This window comes from Lissotriton vulgaris, chromosome 6 (assembly GCF_964263255.1).
Source record: "Lissotriton vulgaris chromosome 6, aLisVul1.2, whole genome shotgun sequence".
NCBI classification, from domain to species: Eukaryota; Metazoa; Chordata; class Amphibia; order Caudata; family Salamandridae; genus Lissotriton; species Lissotriton vulgaris.
Genome location: NC_141694.1, coordinates 1,430,229,491 through 1,430,249,550, shown reverse-complemented (window position 1 = coordinate 1,430,249,550; position 20,060 = coordinate 1,430,229,491).

The following is a 20,060-nucleotide window of genomic DNA, read 5'->3' as shown; positions in this document are numbered from 1 at the left end:
CATAACACACACAAGCCCTTGCCTCTGAATAAAGCTGTCTTAAGAATGAAATCAATAAAACATCTACCCCTTGCCGTTCTAAAATTAAGCATAATTTGTCATGAACAACGCAATCGAATGCTGCAGTTAGATCAACGAAAGTTAAAAACACTCTTTCTTTTTTAGCTATAGTATATTTATCTAAAAGAATGTGCAAATTAAGCTCTTGTTCAATGGTGCCTATACCCTGCCTAAAGCCATATTGCAAATCACTCATAATTATCCTATCTTCAGCCCAAGACTGTAACCTCTCTAGAATCACTCTTCCTGCAATCTTGATGGTGGAGTCCAGGAGAGTGATAGGTCGATAACACATAGGATCTGCCCTGTCTCCCTTTTTAAAAATCGGGACAATTATTGAATCATACCATGTTTTTAAAAATCCCTGAGTACAGCATGCGATAAAAACCTGAGTTAAAAGTGGTCCCCACAATCCAAGATTAGATTTGAACAAATCTATCGGGATACTATCTGGACCAGGAGCCTTACTTCCAGCACTGGCGTTAATAGCAGCGTTAACCTCTTCTAGTGAAAAACTCATATCTAGTTTATGAAATTTAGCTGGGGAAGTTATTTCGGGACATGGACTGTCCACATCCGTGTTTTTATACAGTTTAGAATAATGGGTACATCAAGGCCCCATGAAAAATGACCTGGTAATAATAGGAAGTTAATATTGATGGAGCAAGGATTCGCACGTAACGCGACTTGCTTGAATTCAGCCCTCTTGACATAACGTTAATGCGCTAACCAACATATTTGTTTTATTTATAATGCATTTAACAAAATATTGGGTATCTAGAAGAAGCTTGCATATGTGCTTTTACTAATGTTAATCCGCTTGCAATAAAATGGCCGCTGCTACGCAGGATTTCTTACTGCGCATGCGTCTGTCACACTCATGTGACATGACGTACTCTTTGCTTTGGAGGGAATCTTTCACTTCTGCGCATTAAAACTAAGATGGCTGCTCTGTGTTACAGCATGCAAGAAGCTTGCACTGGTATGCAGTCAAAAAATCGAGTTTTTAATATTGATTTGCATTAATATCGATTAAAAAATATAGAATGGACACAATATCGACTGGACAGAATATAGACTACAAAAAAATTGAATAGGATAGCATTAATATCGAATTAAAAAATATAGAATGGACATAATATCGAATGGACAGAATATAGACTACAAAAATATAGAATGGACAGAATATAGACTACAAAAATATAGAATGGACAGAATATAGACTACAAAAATATCGAATTTGAGGTAAGTAAGTTAATATCAATTTTTAAAGTGTTTTTTATGTTAGTATATGTTTGAAAAGTGTATATTTATTTTATTATTTATATTAATTAATTATTTTTATGGTATTTAATTTTTGCGTAATATAATTCTGTAGCGGGTTGTGGGTTTATAGGGGAATAAGGTGGGAAGTAATTTAATTATAATAATTAAATATGTTAATTTATTCATTGGTATTTATTTTGAATAAATTGTTAATTAATTAATAAGTGGTAATTAATTAAAATATAATTGGTAATTATTTTTAATTATTTTATTAATTGATAATTATGTTAATTTTAGTAATTTATTTTCTGTAGTGGGTTGTGGGTTTATAGGGGAATAGGGTGGGAAGTAATGTAATTATAATTAATTAAATATGTTAATTTATTTATTGGTATTTATTTTGAATTAATTAATAATTATTATTAATTGGTAATTAATTAAAATATAATTGGTAATTAATTTAAATTAATAGATTAATTGATAAATATGTTAATTTTAGTAATTAATTTTCAGTAGCGGGTTGTGGGTTTATAGGGGAATAGGATGGGAAGTTATTTAATTATAAATAATTAAATATGTTAATTTATTTATTTGTATTTATTGTGAAATATGTGTTAATTAATTATTAATTGGTAAATAATTAAAATATAATGGGTAAATAATTTTAATTAATTTATTAATTGATAATTATGTTACTTTTATTAATTTAGTTTCTGTAGTGGGTTGTGGGTTTATAGGGGAATAGGGTGGGGAGTAATTTAATTGTAAATAATTCTATTTTTACATTATTTTTTATTTTATCAAATTTTTAATTATTTTCTAATTGTTAATTAATTTATTGTTAATTGGTAAAAAATTTGTATTAGTAGGTAATTGTTTTCATTAATTAATTTTTATTAGCATTTTTTATTGATTAATTAATATATTATATAAAAGTGTTAAGTATTTTAATTAATTTGTAATTCGTATTATTATTTATTTTATTTTTATTTATATATGAAGTATTTACTTTCCCTACTGTTGCACTCACTGGAGTGGGAATAGTAATTTTTACCCTCCTGCTATCCAATGCTTTCCCTACTGTTGCACTCACTGGAGTGGGAATAGTAGTTTTTACCCCTACGCTATCCAACGCTTTCCCTTCTGTTGCACTCTCTGGATTGGGAATAGTAATTTTTATCCCTACGCTATCCAGCGCTTTCCCTACTGTTGCACTCTCTGGAGTGGGATGAGTAATTTTTACCCCTACGCTAGCCAACGCTTTCCCTACTGTTGCACTCTCTGGAGTGGGAATAGTATTTTTTACCCCTACGCTATCCAGCGCTTTCCCTACTGTTGCACTCTCTGGAGTTGGAATATTCATTTTTACCCTTACGCTATCCAACGCTTTCCCTAGTGTTGCACTCTCTGGAGTGGGAATAGTAATTTTTACCTCTACGCTATCCAACGCTTTCCCTACTGTTGCACTCTCTAGTGTGGGAATAGTAATTTTTACCCCTACGCTATCCAGTGCTTTCCCTACTGTTGCTCTCTCTTGAGTTGAAATAGTAATTTTTACCCCTACGCTATCCAACGCTTTCCCTACTGTTGCACTCTCTGGAGTTGGAATAGTAATTTTTACCCCTACGCTATCTAACGCTTTCCCTACTGTTGCACTCTCTGGAGTGGGAAAATTAATTTTTACCTCTATGCTATCCAACGCTTTCCCTACTGTTGCACTATCTGGAGTGGGAATAGTAATTTTTACCCCTACGCTATCCAACGCTTTCCCTACTGTTGCACTCTCTGGAGTGGGAATAGTAATTTTTACCCCTACGCTATCTAATGCTCTCCCTACTCTTGCACCCTGTGGAGTGGGAATGGTAATTTTTACCCCTGCGCTATCCAGCGCTTTCCCTACTGTTGCACTCTGTGGAGATGGAATAGTAATTTTTACCCCTACGCTGTCCAGAGCTTTCCCTACTGTTGCACTCTCTGGAGATGGAATAGTAATTTTTACCCCTACGCTATCCAACGCTTTCCCTACTGTTGCACTCTCTGGAGTTGGAATAATAATTTTTACCCCTACGCTATCCAACGCTTTCCCTACTGTTGCAGTCTCTGGAGTGGGAATAGTAATTTTTACCTCTACGCTATCCAACGTTTTCCCTACTGTTGCACTCTCTGGAGTTCGAATACTCATTTTTACCACTACGCTATCCAGCGCTTTCCCTACTGTTGCACTCTCTGTAGTGGGAATAGAAATTTTTACCCCTACGCTATCCAACGCTTTCCCTACTGTTGCACTCTCTGGAGTGGGAATAGTAATTTTTACCCCTACGCTATCCAGCGCTTTCCCTACTGTTGCACTCTTTGGAGTTGGAATATTCATTTTTACCCTTACGCTATCCAACGCTTTCCCTACTGTTGCACTCTCTGGAGTGGGAATAGTCATTTTTACCTCTACGCTATCCAACGCTTTCCCTACTGTTGCACTCTCTGGTGTGGGAATAGTAATTTTTACCCCTACGCTATCCAGCGCTTTCCCTACTGTTGCACTCTCTGGAGTGGGAAAAGTATTTTTTACCCCTACGCTATCCAGCGCTTTCCCTACTGTTGCACTCTCTGGAGTTGGAATATTCATTTTTACCCTTACGCTATCCAACGCTTTCCCTAGTGTTGCACTCTCTGGAGTGGGAATAGTAATTTTTACCTCTACGCTATCCAAAGCTTTCCCTACTGTTGCACTCTCTAGTGTGGGAATAGTAATTTTTACCCCTACGCTATCCAGTGCTTTCCCTACTGTTGCTCTCTCTGGAGTTGAAATAGTAATTTTTACCCCTACGCTATCCAACGCTTTCCCTACTGTTGCACTCTCTGGAGTTGGAATAGTAATTTTTACCCCTACGCTATCTAACGCTTTCCCTACTGTTGCACTCTCTGGAGTGGGAAAATTAATTTTTACCTCTATGCTATCCAACGCTTTCCCTACTGTTGCACTCTCTGGAGTGGGAATAGTAATTTTTACCCCTACGCTATCCAATGCTTTCCCTACTGTTGCACTATCTGGAGTGGGAATAGTAACTTTTTACCCCTACGCTATCCAACGCTTTCCCTACTGTTGCACTCTCTGGAGTGTGAATAGTAATTTTTACCCCTACGCTATCTAATGCTCTCCCTACTCTTGCACCCTGTGGAGTGGGAATGGTAATTTTTACCCCTGCGCTATCCAGCGCTTTCCCTACTGTTGCACTCTGTGGAGATGGAATAGTAATTTTTACCCCTACGCTGTCCAGAGCCTTCCCTACTGTTGCACTCTCTGGAGATGGAATAGTAATTTTTACCCCTACGCTATCCAACGCTTTCCCTACTGTTGCACTCTCTGGAGTCGGAATAATAATTTTTACCCCTACGCTATCCAACGCTTTCCCTACTGTTGCAGTCTCTGGAGTGGGAATAGTAATTTTTACCTCTACGCTATCCAACGTTTTCCCTACTGTTGCACTCTCTGTAGTTGGAATACTCATTTTTACCACTACGCTATCCAGCGCTTTCCCTACTGTTGCACTCTCTGTAGTGGGAATAGTAATTTTTACCCCTACGCTATCCAACGCTTTCCCTACTGTTGCACTCTCTGGAGTGGGAATAGTAATTTTTACCCCTACGCTATCCAGCGCTTTCCCTACTGTTGCACTCTTTGGAGTTGGAATATTCATTTTTACCCTTACGCTATCCAACGCTTTCCCTACTGTTGCACTCTCTGGAGTGGGAATAGTAATTTTTACCTCTACGCTATCCAACGCTTTCCCTACTGTTGCACTCTCTGGTGTGGGAATAGTAATTTTTACCCCTACGCTATCCAGCGCCTTCCCTACTGTTGCACTCTCTGGAGTGGGAAAATTAATTTTTACCTCTACGCTATTCAACGCTTTCCCTACTGTTGCACTCTTCTGGAGTGGGAATAGTAATTTTTACCCCTACGCTATCCAATGCTTTCCCTACTGTTGCACTCTCTGGAGTGGGAATAGTCATTTTTACCCCTACGCTATCCAACGCTTTCCCTAGTGTTGCACTGTCTGGAGTGGGAATAGTAATTTTTACCCCTACGCTATCCAACGCACTCCCTACTCTTGCACCCTGTGGAATGGGAATAGTAATTTTTACCCCTACGCTATCCAGGGCTTTCCCTACTGTTGCACTCTCTGGAGATGGAATAGTAATTTTTACCCCTTCGCTGTCCAGCGCTTTTCCTACTGTTGCACTCTCTGGAGATGGAATAGTAATTTTTACCCCTACGCTATCCAACGCTTTCCCTACTGTTGCACTCTCTGGAGTTGGAATAGTAATTTTTACCCCTACGCTATCCAACGCTTTCCCTAGTGTTGCAGTCTCTGGAGTGGGAATAGTAATTTTTACCTCTACGCTATCCAACGTTTTCCCTACTGTTGCACTCTCTGGAGTTGGAATACTAATTTTTACCCCTACGCTATACAGCGCTTTCCCTACTGTTGCACTCTCTGAAGTTGGAATAGTATTTTTTACCCCTACGCTATCCAACGCTTTCCCTACTGTTGCACTCTCTGGAGTGGGAATAGAATTTTTGACCCCTACGCTATCCAACTCTTTCCCTACTGTTGCACTCTCTGGAGTGGGAATAGTAATTTTTACCCCTACGCTATCCAACGCTTGCCCTACTGTTGCAGTCACTGGAGTGGTAATAGTAAATTTTACCCTTTCCGCTATCCTACGGCAAAAATATTGTAATTTTTGTATTAATATTACGTATATATATATATATATAAGTATTAACAAATCAATTTGTATGTTTTTTTAACTTACATTATTTACTTATTAATTTTAAGGTTATTTAAGTATTTCAAGTATGTTTAAGTTCATTATATTTATTATTTCATTAATTTTTAATTAATTTAAAGCATTTGAAAAAATTTGATATTTTGACTAACTATATTTTTTACATCGATATTTTTGATTCAATATTTTTGTACTTACCTGTTTGGAGATAGGAGGTCGATATTTTGACATTCTATAGTTTTACCTCGATATTTTGGTAGGTCGATATTTTGGCATTCTATATTATGTCAGTGAGCCGCTTGCACTGCTGCTTTTGCTAAACTGTTTGTTCTGCCTAATTTCTAATGCAATAGTTAAAATAAAGTAATGGGAATAGAATAGAAGTAAGTGGTATACCCTGCATTCATTTATTCTGTGTTCTAAAACTGTTTCTTCTCTATTTTTCATGTAACATACTCTTTGGGCATGGGAGGCGCTATTACTCCATTTTGAAAAACCACACTGCGCATGTCAAACTCCAGAAGGAGCTTAATTCATTCGTTATTGAACCAAAGCCAAGATTTCATCAAAACTAGAAGATGTGCCTGGGAACCTGACTTGATGACCCCAAGTGTAAAACAAATTGTTAACATTGTATTTCTATAAGAACATCCTTTCTTGGGTGTAATAAAGATGCATAAGAAAAATTTAATTGATGGGCGGGAACGTTATTAGAATATTCAGGAGAAAAGTTTCATTTTGGTATGGTGTGATGATGACCTCTCCTCATTCTTTTGTCCAATCATAATTGGGTATCCTTACACTTGCAACATTGGGGGGTGGTACACTGACCTGGAAAATAGTATAACTAGGGTAGGCTTAGCTAGTTAGTTTGCCCGGCTTGTCCGAATAGCTGACCTGTCACTGACCCAATGCACTCAATAGGTGATCGGGAGCAGAGGTGCTGGCGGAGCCCTCTGTCAGAAGGTTCGAAACCCAGATCGGGGTTTGAAAGCTGAAGTGCTGGTGAAGCCCTTTGTTGGAGAAATCGATAACTCTTACCGGGTTCTGGCTGCTAACTGCAGAGAGGGAGTAACGCAGGTGTTGCAACTTTAACTGCGGTTGCTGGTTTTAGCCCTTGGTGGTCCTGTCCTGATCCAATTTTGTCTTACCTGTCCGGATTCCGATCTGCACCTGCCTGCCTTTATGGTGCCTGCACTTTCGGGGTTCTGTCCTTTAAACTGACCCGTGGCCAGGGTTAGGTCCTCACACCATTTTAGGTAAATATTAAATGTGGGTATGTCAATGTACTGTTTCCTTCTCTCTTCCCATCCTCTTTTCAAATGCGTAAAGACTGCTTTATAAAAACTCTGCATATTTTCATTCTAATCATTATTTTCCTAATTGAGAACTTTCTATTACTCAATGCTTGGATAATGACATTTTAAAAATTTTAGATAAAGAGTTTAAACCTTTCCCAAGTTGTGGTTATTTTATGAGTGGAAATGTTCTTTTTCTATCTATTATTCTAACACCTTTGATCCCTTAGGACTTTAGGTACTGATGACAAGGATTGGTAAGTCGAGGGTATAGGTCCTAATGAAATTTGTAAATCACTGATTAGAGTGAGTGCACAGGTTACCTGATTAAATCTCATCATATGTTGTTTATGGGCCCAGGTAAGTATGGTAATCTGAGTCGGGTGACCTGCACGCTGTAACAATATCATAGCCAGCGATACCATTGCATGATATTAAAGAGTCATTTCAAGTTCCTGATCCAAAATCAGGATTTAAATGCACGGTGTGGTGATATGTACAAGGATTTAACGTCGCATTAGCAGCACTTTTCAACGGTTGTGCAGCAATTATTTTATTGCCATATGTACAAGCTGTCGCTAACCTCTGTTACCAGTAGTTTTCCAGCGAAAATGTCCAAGAAAAGATCGCCCCTTCTGTTAGTGATAATGGCATGCAAGGGAGGTGTTCCCATGCAAAAACGGCTGAAACCCCACTTTACAATATTTACAAGGGAATTCTTGAAGGTAGGAGGTCCAAAAAAACTACCTCTAACTACAGTTAGAGGCAGTTTTTTTAAGACCAGAAAATAGCTGGTCTTAAAATGGAGATAACACAAGGGGCCTCATTCCAGCAGATTTTGGTGCTGGACAGAGCTGCAAGCTATGTTGCTGCGCTGCCCTGTGACAAAACTAGAGGGCAGGAATGCGCACCATCAATAAGATAGTGCCCATTCCTGGTCCTTACTCCTGAAAAGTGTTGCAGCTCTGTGAAAAGAGTTGCAACACTTTTCACTACCCCCTTCTTGCGAGTTGCAACACTTTTCACTACCCTCTTCTTACGACACCACAGATGCGCTGTATTCACTGGACAGCGCTCCATGATGCAAATAATGACAGATATCTCTAGATTCCTGACTTATCTGTCTGCTCTAAAGTCATGCATTGCTGCAGTTGTGTCAAAACCTTGACACAACTCCAGCAATGCACAGGGCCAGGCCATCCCTGTGGTACTGCGTCACCCTTACGCCTGCCATCATGCAGGCGTAAGGTACTGACGCAGTGCCATTCTTGAGGGGTGCCCCGGTGTCGGCGCAGTTGAAGATCCATCGGTGGCGGTTGCGTGGTGCAGTGTCATCGTCTGTAAGTGTTTGCAGAGTGGTGGTGCTGAGGCTGTTGACGAGTCATACTTCGGTGGCCTTGATCCAGCTGCGAGGGTGGCAATGATGGTGGTGGTGCACGGTGGGCATGGTGAAGAGGTGATGTATACAATGATGATCGGTCCAGGAGAGTCCAGTGGTGTGGCAGTAGTTGAAGGTCTCGCTGGCGGACGAGACATTCCCGACCGTGTGCAGTGGTATGTGGCTTGCTGCAGTGACTAGCTGCTTGAGTCTGATGTTGGGGAGCTACCCCAAGAGGGGGTGCCGTTCTGGTCACTGGGGTTGTCCAGGTGGAATTTAAGTTTGTAGATTAGGATGTCGTCGGTGGATGCAAGAGCCTGGTGTTCAATGAGGTCTACAATGGTATCGGAGAATGGGTGCGGGATGTGCGGGGGGCCTGCAGATGAGGGTGCCACAGAGGATTGGGTTGGGGTTGCTCCGGATCGGTGTTCCATGGTCACCGTTGGGTCATTAGAGTGCGTGGTCAGTCAGAGTGTGCTTCTGTAGGTGATGGAAATGCGTCCTCCTGGACGGTCGGGGTGGTCCTCGTGGGTGATTTAGTAGACGTTAGTGATGGCGATAGCGATGTCCGGTCCGGAGCACATGTTCGTCCTGGAAGGCGATGTGGCATCCAGGGTTGATGACGAGGAGGGTGCTGGAGCCGTAGGGGTGGAGTTTCTGAGAGGAAGGGTCCTTGGTGCTGATCCAGCGCCAATCAGGGATTGATAATGAATGCCAATACACTGGCCCCTACAACACTTACCCAATACAAATTCGCTGAAATGGTGCTGGGTGAGTTTCAAGACCAATGAACACTCAAAATCAGTTGTTCATTATACAAACTCGTAGCTTACATTATAAATACATAACTGAGTCTGCATATCAACTTCTTTCCTCTGCTCAATGTACCTAAGTTGAGAAGTTGATGGTAATATTAATAACTAACTATCTATCTATATATCCTTATTACTAAATAATCACAAACTCAATGTAAAGTTAATAAAGTTTATCACCAAATAATGCAATAAACAGGTGCTCAATATGTACAGATTCACAAGGCGAACAGTGGATTAATCACAGAGAGAGAGAGAGAGAGAAAGAAATATACATCTAAATGCAAACAGTGTCACGCTCATATCAAATGAACAAAATGTATATGAAGGAGTGGATAGGCATAGAGACAAAAGTTTCAGAGACAAAATACATTGGCGAATAGTTATCTAAAGTACAGAATCATTAGCTAATACTAACCTAAGGAAATAGTGAAATACCACCTCCTGGCCACGGAGATAGTAAGAGGTCCCCCAAGATAGATTCAGGGAACAAAGATTAAAAAATACTAGTTGTAGGACAGGAACAGGAAACAGGTAGGCCTCAGCAAACTGACATACAGCGACGATCTCCCTCTAAGCTTCTCTCCAAACTGTGCACTTTACCTCCAGCTTTACCAAACCATACCCCTAAAGCACCTCAGTTTTATCCCTAAAACCTACACATCCAACCCACAATAGTTGAAACATTTTGAGAAACTCAATCTCTCATTGGGGGATTCGGGGGGTGTTCTATCATACCACCATAGTCACAATTATATTTTCTTAACACTATTTCTTTTTCATAAGTTACACTACACTAGCCATGTCTGATGACTTTATAGTTCCTTTGGAAAATAACATGTTACAAATTACTACACATTCATTGTTCTTTGCAGTCGCTTTCTGAGGAAGAAATTTGTACATTTCTCTTCCATTTCTTGGACATCCTTCTGTTACTTGGCAGACAAACAAAAGCCTTGTGAAGGTTATCAATTTCAGCCACTTCCACTTCACTATCAATTTTCAGCTTATTACATTAATTTCTCCCTTTTATCCCATACAGACATGCAGAAATGTAGGCCCATGCGTTTCTCTATAATGAATGGAATACAGACATTATTAATTTCATGAAATGTATTTTCTCACTGTTTACCACCCACCATTGCACTATCCCATGTTAAGTTCCTAGCAAAAGCATTAATGTGCAAAAGCAGCATTATTTTAATTTTATTTGAGAAGCAGAACGCAAACGAGGCCTAGACTGGCATGCATTAGTCTCATATTATTGCAAGCATGCACAAAGCAATTTCATGTGTACTTGTGTTTGTGCAGTATGTGACTTATGGAGTATGTCGTTCGTCTCAAGAAAGTGGGACAGGGTGGTATGGACATGTTTCTCGACCACTTTCGCAAGTGCTGGCAAGAGGGAGATTGGTCTATATAGTTGGCATGGGATTCAGGGTTCAGGTTGGTTTTCTTGAGCAGTGGCAGAATGAGTGCCTGTTTCCAAGGCTGGGGGACCTCACCCGTACTAAGAGAGAGATTGAGTATCGGGTTAATAAGATGGTTGAGAGTAGGGGCCATTTGTGCGAGGAATTTAGCAGGACACAGGTCTAACAGGAGATCTAAGGAGGCCTGTAAGGTCAAAGAAGGAAAGTTCCAAAGGGAAGGGCCCGCGGAGGTCGGGCACGGATAAGGGGACCGCGGATTAAGAGTGGTAGACTTGTTTGTAGTTCCAAAGGAGGCCTGGATAGTCCGAATTTTGCTGGCAAAAAAGTCAGCCAGTTCGGAGATCCAGGACTCCGAATGCGTGGATCTAGGAGTGCACCACGGAGGGGAGATAAAGTCCTTGACTATCCTGTAAATTTCTTTTCAGGAACTGGAAGCATCTTCAATCCTACTAGCCAGATAGGACTTTTTGCCAGCTGTGATATCGTGGTGATAGTCTCTAACCATAGCCCTATAGGTTTCCTTCGAGCTGGCATCATAGTGCTTATGCCATTCTCTTTCGACTTTTTTACATTGCCGTTGCTTATCGGCAAGTGCCGGCGAAAACCAAGGGGCGGATGCTTTCACTGATATCATCCTAGGGAGCAGGGGAGGGGCTAAGTCGGCAAGCTGTTGAGTCAGCCAACCCTGCAAAAGCTCAAGATCCGTTTCCAGAGTACCTGCAGCAGGCATGGGTAGGTGTCTAAAGCCTACATCAGCATAGTCGGGGAAACCCGATGGAAAGCTCTGGAGGGGTGTGCTTCATGCCACTGTCCACTATAGACAATCTTCTCTTGAAGAAGGATCTCAAAGTCCGCTAAGAAGTGGTCAGACCACAGAACAGGAGCGAGAGAGGCCCGAACTACAGGGATAGTGGAGAAAATTTGGTCCAATGTATGACCTTTACAGTGTGTGGGGGACCGGAGATACGGGATAAGCCCTATGGATGAGGTGATGTCATTGAGCTTAATGCTGTCAGGGTCATCCACACTGTCCATGTGAATATTAAAGTCACCTAGGAGCAGACAATGATTAGACCTGAGGCATAGCGTGGAAGTAGCCGAGTGGAGTTCTTCAAAAAAGGTGCCCATTGCGCCCGGGGGCCTATAGACCAAGAGCCCTATACAAGATTGCTGGGGTGAAAAGGAGAGGGAGAAGGCAAGAACTTCACACCCAGTGATGTTGTCCAAGGGAAGAATAGAGCATGTGATGCGCCTGTCGACGACTAGGGCGACACCGCCCCCCCTTCCCGCTGGGTCTGTCCTTTCTGAAGATAACGTGGCTCGGGGGGATGGCAGTGGCAATATCAGGTCCTGCACCTTCACCCAGCCATGTTCCTGTCAAGAACAGACAGTCCGCTTTAGAGTCCGTCAATAGTTTATGGACATCAAGCGCATGCTTTCCCAAAGACCTAGTGTTGAGCAGTAAACACCTTCTACTATTAGGAGGAGGACTGAGGGAAGAGACAAGACCCTGGCCTGGTAGCCAGCCACAGGCCGAACACCTGTAATTATTCCGGGGAGGTTTGGGGAAAACCCTAAAACAGGTGTTATTAGTGTTCTTAAGGGAGAGCAGATCCTCCCTTGTGTATTTTATCATTATAACTTCACCAACCCAGCCGGGCCCGCGCCCGACCGCCTCCGGGACGCTGACAGGCGCAGACGGGCTTTCCTTCGGCGCTACTTAGGCGCCTCCGCAGCGCGCGTCCGCTACGCGGAGAGAAAGGCCCCTAGTTTTAAAGCGTCGCGGGCGGCGCGAATCTGCACCACTAGACTGTCACCTCGCGAGCCAGCCTATCCCCAAGATGGCCGCCACAGAACTGCGCGCCTGCAGGTCCCCGAATACCCTTCAGCAACTCGATGTGCCGGCTTAATGGGTAGGGAGACTGCGGGCCGAGCAGCGCATCACATACAAGGTGAGTAGGAAAAGGGAGAAACTTAAAAGATCAGAGAGGCCTAAGGTCACCCGGCTTTCCACCTCAGGTGCCTGGGAGGAAGTTAAAGTGCAAAGTGCAGAGGAAACAGCAGCAGAGCAGTGAGCTAGTAGTCAGCTCCTAAGGTAATAAGATAGTTAGCAGCAACAATTAGGACGATACAACAGGTTATTTAAAATCAAGATAAAAACAAGTTAAAAATAATGCTTTTAAATTCGTTAGCTTGTCGCTCGTAGTCAGCGCAATATTACACACTCTCCCCACCCGGCATCCGCCTCGAGTGGTATTAGGGAAGTGAGGATAAGATGTGGGGAGCGCACTGAATGAGGCAGTGTCGCCAAGTGGGGGAGATATGATACAGTCGGATGCAATGGGGCCTAAAAACATGGAAGAGGCATCTTTAATAGCTTCAAAGGCTATAAGGGAGAATCTTGCCACCCCCACTTTACATCTTTCCATCTCAATGGTAAACTTACCACAATCTCCTTATCCTTCGCAGCTTCTGTGTAATCAGTCAGCGGTGTTATCTTCTTCCTATGGCCACTGTACAGATCCAGAAAAATCAGAGGAATGGTCTGAGGGTGAAGAGCCTGGCACTGATAAAATTGGCAAGGACAATGAGATCACCCCCCCCCAAAGCTTGGGTCAAAGTGCTGGCTTTTTGAATGATGGGGTGCGGAGATTACGGAAACCGACTCTGGAAACCAGAAAAATTCACAAGATATAAATCCTACTAGTAACGATTGGGTTACAGTCAGTTCTTATGAATCTATTGTGGAGTATGGTGAAGAGGGGACTCCGACTAATAAACAGAACAAGGGGATTGGCAAACCAAGAGCAACAAAAAGAAGACTCTTGATAAGCAAAGTGACACTGCTTTCACGTCTGCTAAGTCTGTAATAACTAGTAGTCCTCTTAGAAAATGGATTACGAAGAAGGGTGAGGTGAAATGAATGATTTCAAGCCTCTCTGGCTCTAGCCCCGAGTTGCTTTCTCAGACTACCCAGGTTCTTCCAGCTCCCCTAGCGGCAGAGAAGGGGCCAGGTAAAGATGGCACTGGGGCTAATAGCAAGGACTTTAAAGATACTAACAATCAGAGGCTATCATCCATGCTTTCCCTTATAACGCCTTTAGTAGCCACCCTAGAAAATCAAGTAAATGAAGAGGGACGGATGGGCCAGATAGGGTAACTTAGCCAGACAGCGGAACAGAGTTCATTGCAAGAAATTTTTAAAGCACTACAGACACAAAGAGCTGACGCCCAAACATACTATGCCGAGGCTAGAGCCGATAGCTCTGCAAATAAATCTACCTTGCCAGACTTGAAATATCAAATTGCCGCTATTACCACTTCTATTACTGAGTTACAACAGAGGGTAGCTGAAACCGAAGATCATGTGAGTCAAACATTGAAGTGTACAGACACACACAACACTCAAATAAGATCTATACAAATGAAGGTCAAAGATTTAGAAAATCAACAGCGATGCAATAATCTGCGAGTTTTTGGGGTTCCAGAGGGGACGGAAGAAACAGAATGTCGAACTTTTATGGTCAACCTATTTCAGAGATCTTTTCCAGAATTGGCCGACTGGGACTGGGATAGTCAACTCCAATGGGCTCCCAGACTACCACTGGTTACTAACAGACCTCCTGGCCATTTTCCTAGACCCATCTTAATCTACCTAGGACATTTTCTATTAAGACAAGCAGTTTCAATCAAAACTAGGCCTACTACTCCAATTCAAATGGAATCTTTCTCAATGTTTGTTAGATCTGATTTTTGTAAGGATATCATGGAACGCCGTTGGAGACTTGAGCAAATGATTGATCCTCTGAAGGCGGCCGGGGCACAGGTCTATCTTCAGGAGTCTGGGCGTTTAAGGATGGTCTTTTCAGAACAAGAGGCACAAGAAGTGCTAAAGTCTTGGCGATAGGAGTCTGGGAAATAACCTGGTAATCTTTCCTGCACATAGTTGTCTGCATGCCTTAGAAAAGGGTTTTTTTTTCTGCTGAAGGGACACTCTGCATCTGAACTTCCTAAAATGCTATCTATTAGACAACAGTAAGGGGGTGATTCCTTTCTCAAGGGCACGGGGTGGGAGAGAAGGGGGGATGGTGGGGAGGGTTGGCGATTGTTAGTTTAAAGCAAAGATTTAAACAAGATTGAGGAAAAAATATAGGATGCAAAAATATTGACTCCCTATACTTAAACAGGTAAATACAAAAATACAGGAAAATAAATATCGATGTTAAAAACATAGTTGTACAAAATATCGATTTGTATATATAAATCAAATAAAACAATAAATATTAAATAATATTTTTTTAAAGTAGATGTAATATACATTTTATCTAATACAGCAAATAAACTTAATTAAAAAAAGTTAAATGCACATACATAATAATTAATATATCATATTTCCAGTGTATTTCCTTAAATAATCCCAGGAAAGAACAAGAGCAGCACACCAGGAGACTGCAGAATAGTCTATTGTGCATCAAGAAGATGCGTTTCGGTGTTCGCTTTTATGGAGTGATTTGAGTGCAAGCAATTTCCCTTAAAAATACAACGGACAGTTCATAGAAAGCAAGAACATACTTCAATCCGTATGCTATAGTCGCTGAGGCTATATCAGAATTTTCTAAAATAAATATGTACTGATCGATTTTACAAATCAGAGCAATGAATTATTCATGAAAATCTATATATATAGATACATTCAGCATTTTTAGTATATGTATTGGAACATTGGCAGTGCATTTTGATTTACTAGGGCATTTTGCCATTAGAACTTTAAATACTGCATAGGACCATTTAGGGAAGCAGTATTTCTCCAACGAGTACAGCATTCCAGAACTAAGACCTTGTTAAGATGACTAGCAATATACGACTAGCAATATACGAAGACTACAAAAAACCTGGAGATCTTTTCTCAATTTACTTCTATTGCCTTTTCATTTCTTCCCTTTTCTCTTTTGTATATATTAGACAAGCACTTTAGAGATGTACATAAGTAAATAATATTGTTCTAGTTTTTGCTCAATACCTAATATGCATGCAATGTACATCCAAAGAAAGATTTCATCTTGATTAACCGTATTTGCTGTCTGGAGGTTATGTGCATACAGCAAATACACATGCACTTAGCTTCAACATGTATGCACTATACTCCATTCCAAAATGGATGCCACAGTTACTGTGTTTTCAAATAGATGCGGGAAATGCAACCATCCAGTGTGTGAACAAGGGGACTGCGTTCCCCGAAACGTGTATCTGAATTAAAATCAAAGCTCAAACTGATCCTCTGAGAGAGCGTTTTACTTCATTCAGTTGTGCGGAACCTATGACAGGTGAGCTTTGCCGGTGCACGCTCAAACACCCATGGGCTGACTGGGACTGAAGAAGAACTGCAGGTTTGAAATCGGCATGACCGGTTTCGGCATAGGCCTTTCTCAAATGCCTCAGTTCGCCCCAATTTGTCCCAACAAGTCTTTATAGGGCTCCTCCTACGCAGTGGTGAAGGCCCCAGCTGCAGCTCGTTATCGCGTCGACACCTCAGCAGCCCCTGCCACGGACTGCTAGTAGCATCATGCACCTTAGCTGACATCCAACGTGCTGCAGTGGGATAATTTCAGCGACATTTCTGAGGAATAAAAGTCCTCAGGCCCCCTACTTCCTAGCCTCATTATCCGATGTTTCCAAGGCTGGGGATGCAATGACAATGCAGGCGCTACTCAGAGAAGTCTCAGACCGCCGACTGGCAGCGGCTACTTGAACAACAAAGGCAGGGAGCGGGCTGTGACGATCCGATACCGATATATATATATATTTTTTAATCTATTATAAATTGAATCATTAAACTATTAAAAATTCTTTAAACTTAAATTTGCCACTCCAGTCAGTGCATTAGTAGGAAAAGTGTTGGATATCGGAGGAGTCAAATTTACTTTTCCCACTCCATTTATGCAACAGTAGGTAAAGGCCTACTGTTGGATAGCCGACGGGTAAAAATTACTATTCCCAGTCCAGTGAGTTCAACAGTAGGGAAACTGTTGGATAGCAGAGGGATACAAGTGACTATTCCCACTCCAATGATGGCGACAGTAGGGAAAGTGTTAGATAGCAGAGGGGTAAAAATGACTATTCCCACTCTAGTCTGTGCAACAGTAGGGAAATTGTTGGATTGTGGAGGGATAACATTTTATCTTTCCCACTCCAATAATTGTAACACTCCAGTCAGTTCAAAATTAAAAACAAACAAAATATTAACAACAAAAATATTTAAAAAACAAAATAGATAAAAAAATATATAAATATGTTAAAAATTCAAATGCAAATATATGTAATATTAAAAATTAAACATCATTTTAAATACATATGACAAATACTTAAAATAATATAATAATTAATATAACAAATACTTTTTAAACAAATTCATATTATTAATTAGAAATCATAATTAATAATTAAGGAAAATTAATCACTGTTCACCCTTTATCCCTATAAACCCCACAACCTGCACCTTAGAAAAATTACACAATTATCATAATTAAGTATCAATTAATTAATAATAATTAACAACAAACTAAAAATTACAAATAAATTACATCCCACATTATAAAATGTCAATTAAATAAATATTAATATACAAAAAATAATTTATTATAATCAAATTACTTCCCATCCTATTCCCCGGTAAACTCACAAGCTGCTATGGAACTAAAAGATGTAAAATGTAATTCAAAATAAAATTGATAACTACTAACAATTTAGCACATATATTAAAAAACATAAACAATTCCAATACAAAAAACATACATTTAAAATATAAACTAAAATGCAAAACACTAATTAAAACTATATTAATGACTTCTATATTTATTTTAAAAAATATTTCTTACTTTAAATTTGATATTCTTGACCATGATATTCTTACTGTCGATATTTCTGTATAACAAGCTACAGAGGCTCTGTCAGGAAGTAACAATTACTTTGCTTAAATTGAAATAAATCCTGAAGCATAGAAATGTAACAGTATACATAACAAATACAAATGATACTGTAAATAGATCAAATCAACACGTACAATGACGTGAGTGTTGCAACACTTGGATACAAATAAGAAACCAGAAAATCATTTTTTGCAAACATTCTTTGTTATTAGAATGGTTATTCAAATATCACAAATCAACATTTTAGGGCTGTCCAAATATTAAAAAGTGATAAGGGTTCAAGGTGAGATAGGCGCTCAGTGTTGGTGACAAAGTGCACATATACAGTGGTGAAGCTATGTACATGATATATGCAATTCCAGAAGTGGTCAGAGCTGAAATTCACAAAGTCACTCTGGTAATGCTACAGTTGCTCTGCATTGAATTCCAGAGGTATGTAACGGCTGAACCAACATTAAGCGTGAACGTTTCAACCCTAATAACTCAAACGTATTATGTTGTGACAGGTCTTCTTCAGGACAGGGGACAACCCCAGACTTGGAGAGAAGTCCCGTGAGCAATGGAAGCCAAATCCGCAATTATCTAGGAAGACTCTAATTGGCTGAGTGGTATTTGTAAAATAGAGGAGGCTGATGCCTGGCACACATCCTGAGGTTTGTAATTGTTCATAAATGTTGAGTCATGTGGGTGACTATTGCCCTGGGCAGTGACGGTCAAAACAGGGAAAATTCCAACTTAAAGATAAATCCAGGCCAACGCCTGTGGATCAAAGCAGCCAATCTGCAGTGACATTTCTATGTCACAATATTTCTAACTAGATATTTGTGTAAGTCGACATTTCCAACTCAATATCCTGTCTGAATACCGTCCCAAACTGGAGAGAACTTTTTTAGTGAGTCATTGCCAATGCCTAAGGACCTGAAGGAAGGTGGAGTGTAGTTTGCCTCTGCATGCACACTTTGACTGAGGTAGTGGTGGATGCTGATCTCAGCAGAGCCCTACACATGTGGAAACTGGGGTTGGACATGGTGCTAGTACCAGTACCCCATCCTTCAGAGCAGGTTGAATAGAAGGGGTAATGTTGTTGACCTCTGAGCCAGCTTCCATGACAAAGACTGGCTTATCATCCTTATCCTCTTCTATCATTGTACGGCTTTCAGAAATGTTACTTTTGTCTTGTTTTTCCTGGCATGTTTTCGACTCAGCCAGGGTCCAATCCATGTCCATATCCTCAGAAAGGGGCATGGAGAAGATGGTGGAGTACTCTTTCTTTTTGTTTCTGCAGATGGTAAAGCCAATGGTTCAGCAGCTAAGTCTTGGCTAGCAGGAAGCTCAAACTGATGTTCTGCTCCTACTTCAGGAAGAACTGTTGTTGGCCATGCTCTTGTTGTCCACTTTGCTCAATTTCCTGCAACAAGAGGGTACTGTGTGGCTGGGACAAATCCATTTCAGACTCACTTCTTGTCAACATGATTGCAGTGGCTGCCTTGCTGAGAGACATTGGTGTTGCCTTAGGTTATGGTGATGAAGATGTGCTGCTCCCAGTTTGCTGCCAGAAGGAAGGAAAGGCAGGCAAACCAAGGTTCATGAAAAATGTGGCAATCTGCTTTTTCATCTTCTCTTCACTGGCCACATACTTAGCAAGAGCTACTTTCATTAAGGCCATATTCAATCCCTGTGAGATGGCGCTTAGTTGCACAAGCAAAAGCAGAGGAGGTCTCAGGTGGTGTGGTGGCTCTTTTTTATGTGCATATTTATATAGCACAAACTTGACCCAAATGTATTGGAGCGCTTAAAATGAGCACCAATTATGTTACACAAGGACACATTATATTTTGGGCATGCATTTTCTGCCGGCCTTTAGCCTGGCAGTATTGTCAGTGATGCAACTTGTGCACCTAAAATTAAACAAACAAGAAAAACATTCAGTGAAACTTGGCAGTTTCGCTTTTTGATTTTTTTTCAGCACTCCATCCATCATCTTGTTGTGTGTGCAGTGTTCACCCTAAGGGGCCAAGAGTATTGCCATACATGGGTCCCTTGCTCACTGTGCTTCTGGATTCAAGCTAGCCTGGCTGATGAGGGTTAATACCCCGAAA